The sequence below is a fragment of the Oreochromis aureus genome, linkage group 3, assembly GCF_013358895.1.
Source record: "Oreochromis aureus strain Israel breed Guangdong linkage group 3, ZZ_aureus, whole genome shotgun sequence".
Lineage (NCBI taxonomy): Eukaryota > Metazoa > Chordata > Actinopteri > Cichliformes > Cichlidae > Oreochromis > Oreochromis aureus.
The window spans coordinates 47,981,664-47,987,979 of NC_052944.1; positions in this window are offsets into that span (position 1 = coordinate 47,981,664).

Genomic DNA, 6,316 nt, shown 5'->3' on the forward strand with positions numbered 1-6,316 from the left:
TGTTCATCTCAAACACCCCCTCAACTTGGAGTTCCAGCTGATAAAGTGGGAGAAACCCCTATATAACAATCAAAAATGGTGGCAGTGAATGGAAATAGCAGTGAAACTGTAATACTTTCAATCTGTGCCACTGCTGACTTGCTAAATAAGCCAAACACAGAGCAGTGAGCACGCTCTGTCCGTGAACGTGCTGCAGCTACATTTTTAAGCACAAAGACCAAACATTGTGCTGTGTTGCTAGTGATGACATGAATGACTCTGCTTTGCTAAGAAGCAAAACAAATCCTGTTTGTCATGCTTTTCTGACTTTAGTACTGAAACACACTAACTCCTTGATGACTTCACTCCACAGTTCTGAATTAACTGGAATGTGACATTACTTTAGGGTATTAGCATGCTAACACTGGCTAATGAAAACAAAAAAAAATGCTCATGGCAACTGAGGCAGATGGAAATTTCATTAGTTTTTATTGCTAATTAACACAAATTAAAGCAATGGCTGATATTATAGGTTTAGCTGAAGCTAGTGGGAATTGTCATAAATTCAGCTTGTTAGCTTGTTATTATTTAATAGATAGCAGAAAACACACAGCAAAGCTAACAGTCCTCAGCTTATTGTGTAAACATGCTAACATTTGCCATTTAACATTAAACAGAGCATCTAGCTGAGCTGATGAAAATGTTGCTAGCTTTATTATTATTATTATTTTATCCTGAATTTAGTTAAAGTCATCAGCATGTTTGCATCAAGTCTAATGCTCCATGCAAATCCATCCAGCCAACAAATGAGGAGCTATTTCCAACAGACCAGTTTAGAGGACCACACAAGGTTTAAATCATTGGTGTTTTACTCTCTGAGGTCATCTACAACTGTGAGTGAAAGCATTTTGAACCGTTGCAGCCGAAGTATACTTTTATAATCTGCTGCTAATTGTCTTAGTCAATCTAATCGTAAAGTCTATATTTTCTGAGAGACCATCTTCACTTGTTTTGTCTGACTTTCGGATTTTATTACTGCAGAAAGCTCACAAATACTCACATTTGATGAGAACACTTTATTTTATTTGACTGGTTGCATGAATTATTTAAAGTTACCATCCTTCAGTCTGCTGCTTCCACTTCAATATTGGAGGATTTTTGGGGTTATTCGTGGTTTCTGGAGGACAGTGATGATACTTCTAATATTTGTGTTGTATATTGATAATGTATTTGTGTTTACATGACTACATGGGGCTCCTGCGAGTCTGAAATGTCTTAATTTAAGGTTGCACTATATGTAGACAGAAGAAACGTCAGTTTAGAACACTTTAGCCTTTTTTAAACACTTTAACTGTTGGTTTGTTTTGTAATGTCGCTGAAGGAAAAGTCGAAACCCACAGCCAAATAATTACTCTGCAGCTTCAGTCCAGGGGATCCAGTTTTTGTTAAATTATCCAGTACTAACAGCTGATCCATGACTGGTATGGGGCAGGGTTAGCTGCTCAATAAAGTGTCAAAAATATGTTTTTTTAATGAGTATTATTTATTAAACTTTAAAGACGGAGCATCTTTCTTTCCTGCAGATGCAGGGAACGGCATTGAAAACCCAAAGTTGTATCACCAAACACACGACACAACCTAAGCTAATTTAAAAATTCTTTTTAAAGGAAGAATAATGCCCACTATGATTATTTGGTGATTGTCCGTTCTATCTTTCCCTACTTTGATTATAGCATAGCCACAGCGGCCTCACAGTGGGTGAAATGTCTTGCAGATTCCAGGATTCAATCAAAATCTTATCTTTGATTTTTATCAGTTATGACACGGAAAGCTTATTTTATTCATAAAATAATAACATTTTGCTTAAAAATTAAGACTTTCCTGTAGAAAGTCTGGGCACACAATGACTTCTTTATACTCCAAATCAGAGCCAAATTTCATTGCACATGATGTTTTTATTATATTTTCCACAGTTTGAATTATTTTATGACCTGGTGGAAGCACTCACCATGCCATTTATCATTGCGGGAAACAATTAAACTCACAAAAGTGATTGTCAGTCAGGGGTAAATGGCCAGACTGCTTTGAGCTGATTTGAAGACAAGGTAAGTAAGAGAATCATGCATTACAACCAAGGTGTGCAGAAGCACAGTGGCTACTGTGATCACTACATTTTTCAGTAATGTGGTGTATTACTGAACGAAATTCAATAATATGTTTGCAGTGATGTTGTTACTTGTGTTAAGGTTCTTCATTTATCTGCAGGTTGGGTGGATGGAAAGAAAAAACAACTGCACACTTGAGCTACATTGAGGTGATTTCACTTCATGTGTGGGAGGAGGAAAATTGTGGGCCGGTCTGCAGCAGAGATATCGACATTACCTTTATTTTCATTGCACGAAAGGACGAGAGCGTGATGGTGAAATGCAAAACTGCACCCAGGACAGAAACAATCACATTATGCTGCTAACACAACTTTGGCTCTTTGCAAACATCACCACAGACAGCATGCTAACACAAAGTTAGCAAACAACCCAGAGTGATGACAAACTTTAGTGCATGCAGACTTCAGTCTAGCAGCCAGAGCCAGAACTTCAACAGGTAGCAGAGGCAGCAATGAGCAGTCAGGATTGTAGCCTCCATTTGTGTCTGTTCGTGTTTTTATAATAGAACCATGATGGAAGTCGCTTTGGGCACAACATGTCAAACATGAAGCAGATGGGATACAGTAGCAGAAGACCACAACAGGTCCCTCTCCTGCAACGTAAGAGCAGGAAAGTGAGGCTAAAGTTCATATTGGCTCACCAAAATTGAACAATAGAAGACTGCAAAAGTGTTGCCTGGTCTGAGTCTCAGTTTCTGCTTTAGCATTTGGTTAAAATTTGATGTAAACGCCATAAAATCATGGATCCATCCTGTCTGGTATTAACAGTTCAGACTGGTAATGTAATATAATCACCAGTTTTCTGGATACACCTTGTGCTCCTTAGCGCAAACTGAGCATCATTTAAACACCACAGCCTATCTGGCTATTGTTGCTGACTGTGTCTGTTCCTTTATGGCCACAGTGTACCCATCTTCTGATGGCTGCTGCCAGCAGGGTAACACACCATGTGGCAAATCATTTAAAAGCGGTTTCTCGAACATGACAATGAGTCACTGCACTCACTGACCTCCACAGTAATGCAGTGTATCCGGAAAGATAAAGGAAGCAGTGAAACATCTATGTTTCTGTGTGACCAGCTCACATTACAGATGCCATGCGTACATGTTGGGCTCTCTTCCCTCAAACCTTTAGGGAGTGAATGAAGGCCAACAGGTGTCCTTTATAATCGAGCTCTGATCCGGCAGCTTGTTGAAGGGAAGTCAGGCCCAAGATCACGTTCACCAGCGCTTCTCAGTGAGGAACATTCACCTACATTAGGGTTACATAATGTGTTTGTAAAGCACTGCAGCACGTCAAGAAGGCAGGAACCTCATCAGGGGACGCTTGGACCCAGAAACGGGGTCGATACCTCATCACTCAGCGAGCAGATTGGGTCTGCTTCAACAGTTAAATTTCACACAAAGCAGCGTAAAATACAACGACACCCTGAGCTCATCTTTGCCTCTTTTTTTCCTTTCTCTCTGCCCCATCCTGCCACCGTTTGCTGCTGCCATGATCAATGAAGCTTAATTTCATCTGACTCGCCTCTGCCCTCGTGTCTTCCTTCCTCACGTGAGAGGAAGATCATGTTACAGAGGAAGCCGAACCTGTTAACTGGAGCAGGGATTCAGCGTGGCGCCTGGATCAAATTAAAAATAAATAAATAAAATTTCATGAAGCTGAAATATAAACTCTGTCAGATTGGCTCCGCAGAGAGGGAGAGGCAGAGTTTTCACAGGGATGAAGGTCACACACCACACTCACCAGGCGAGTGGGAGGATAAGTGTCAATCGCCACAGGTCCTGTCCCCTCCTCACTGGTTGCCACGGTTACCTGGCATGTTGTAGGTCTCCATAGCGGCAAGCGGGCGGCCCCTCTATTGGCCGGGAGCCGCTCTGGCCTCGGCGAATCGCGGAGAAGCGTGAAGGCCGCACTCACACAGAGGTCATTATTAGATTTGAGTAAATGGCATTAGAGGAGAGGAAGAAGAGGAGGAGGAGAAGCGTGTCAGTTAGAGGTGCAGTCAGGCTGCCAAGGACGCCTCACACTTTCACAGAGGCAGAAAATGTTCACATGTGGACGAATACTAGCACTGAATAATCATTTAAAGGCACAGTGCTAATGAATGTTTTTAAAATGACTTGAGATCTTTTAAATGGACTAAATCTGTCAGCAGAATGTGTAGAAATAACTCCGAGGTGTCTGTGGTTGGGCCGTAGAGATATCAGCTGAAGCTGAGCCAAGGCCAGGCTGTACCTTTCATGTATCACAACATCAGGGGTCAAAGGTGAAGTGAAAGCATAGACGGCGGACACAGATTCTGGCCTGATGGACAAGTCGTCTGCTTAAACATGCAAACAGATGTTTATTTTTCCTTCAGTTTACCATTGTTGTGTTAGTATTTAAAATTAAAATTAAATTAAAAGTAAGCAATTTACTTTATTTCACTTCTATAACTTCATAAATGCAACAAAAACACGTTGATAGTGCATCAAAAAATGCAAACTTAACATATTAAATATCATAAATAGCCAGCTTTAAGGTTACAGGATGTGTCGCTGTCATTATAGGCTCAGATATTCTGTTTGTTCAGTTGCTAATGTTTTTTTTTCATGTAATAGTGAAAGACAACCCTTATGCTGCTGAAACAAGTACATTTCCCATATTTTGGGGTTGATAAAAAGTTTTTAAAAAGCAGCACGGCGTTGAAATGCTGCACCCTGCTGGTGAAATATAGAGTTAAATTGTGCAAATACAAAAAGAAATTTTACATTTTTTCAAAGGTTATTGTAGTTGCCTTTAACTTAATTAATGTCTGTCTGAAATATGTTGAGAAAACACATGAAAATAACATAAAGACATTCAGGAAATATCACAGATAAAGACTCTGCTCTCTGACAAGCCATAATATTAGTCACACAATGCATTAGAAGTGCTATAAAAATATGAATCACCTGCACAGTTTTATGAAGTATCCACTGAGACCAAAACTGTTCTTCATGTCAGGCTGTAAACATGTTTATTCTGCTCTAAAGTTACACATCTTAACATGAGAGTCAGTGGGGAGTGACTCACTGTTCCAGGCAGCCTCAAGTGGCTGTTAGGTGAACTGAACTGCTGTTTTTGGTACTAAAGCCTTGGCTGTGGTTTCAAACCAGCTAGTTTTCTGCTCAACCATCTCCTTTTTCTTTGCATGAAAGTTTTATGGTGCAAAGTTTGAACATTTCAGTGTGGAAACAAAAAGGCTTGAAAGTGGGTTGATGGACCATTTTCAAAAATGTATATTTTCAAAAGTACTTTTGCCTCACAGCACGAAGGTTGTGAGTTCCACTTGACCATGTGGCCTTTCTGTGTGGAGTTTGCATGTTCTCCCCATGTTTGCGTGGGTTCTCTCCGGGTACTCTGGCTTCTTCCCACAGTCCAAAGACATGTTAGTGGTGATTCTAGATTGCCCATAGGTGTGAATGTGAGTGTGAATGGTTGTCTGTATTTCTGTGTTAGACTTGCCCAGTTTGTACTGCCTCTAACCCGGTGATTGATGGGATAGACTCCTAACGGTAAATATGCAAGGGTGTAATGTACTAACCGGGATTCCTGCTAAGTTCAAGCGGTTGGAGATGTGGTGCCCCCCCCCGCTGACTGGTGGAGTTGAGCATCTACAGCATGCACTGTCATCAGCGTTAACTAGAATGCTTATTGTTAACAGGGATCTTAAATGAATGCATGCCTAAATAAGAGGCATCCTTGGGCTGGAAGGGAGATCTGCAGGCACAGTCATGAACAGAGTGCCAGTCAACATGCAGCCTCTCTCCGAGCGCTCTACTGGAGTGAAAATCGATACTGCAGCGAGTCACAGGAAGAGATGAAGAACCGCTGAGGGTTGGAAAAGTGAAAGAGGGACTCGAAAGGACTGAGAGAGAGAAAAGAAATTGTCAAGTGACTGAGGCGCTTCCTGCTATTTCTATATACTTTATTAAGACTACGCTGAGCTGCTGAGATCTGCACATTTTATGTTTGGTTCAGTTCACAAAATCTTCTTGTTTGAATCTTTAAATTCTTGATTTTATTTTCTATAATGAAAGATGCCGCTGTTTGTAAATTTAAACTGCCTCTTTTTCCACTTTATTTTTATTTTAACAACCTTGTTTTAGTTAATAGAGAAAATAAGATGCTTTGGTTTTAATAAAACTT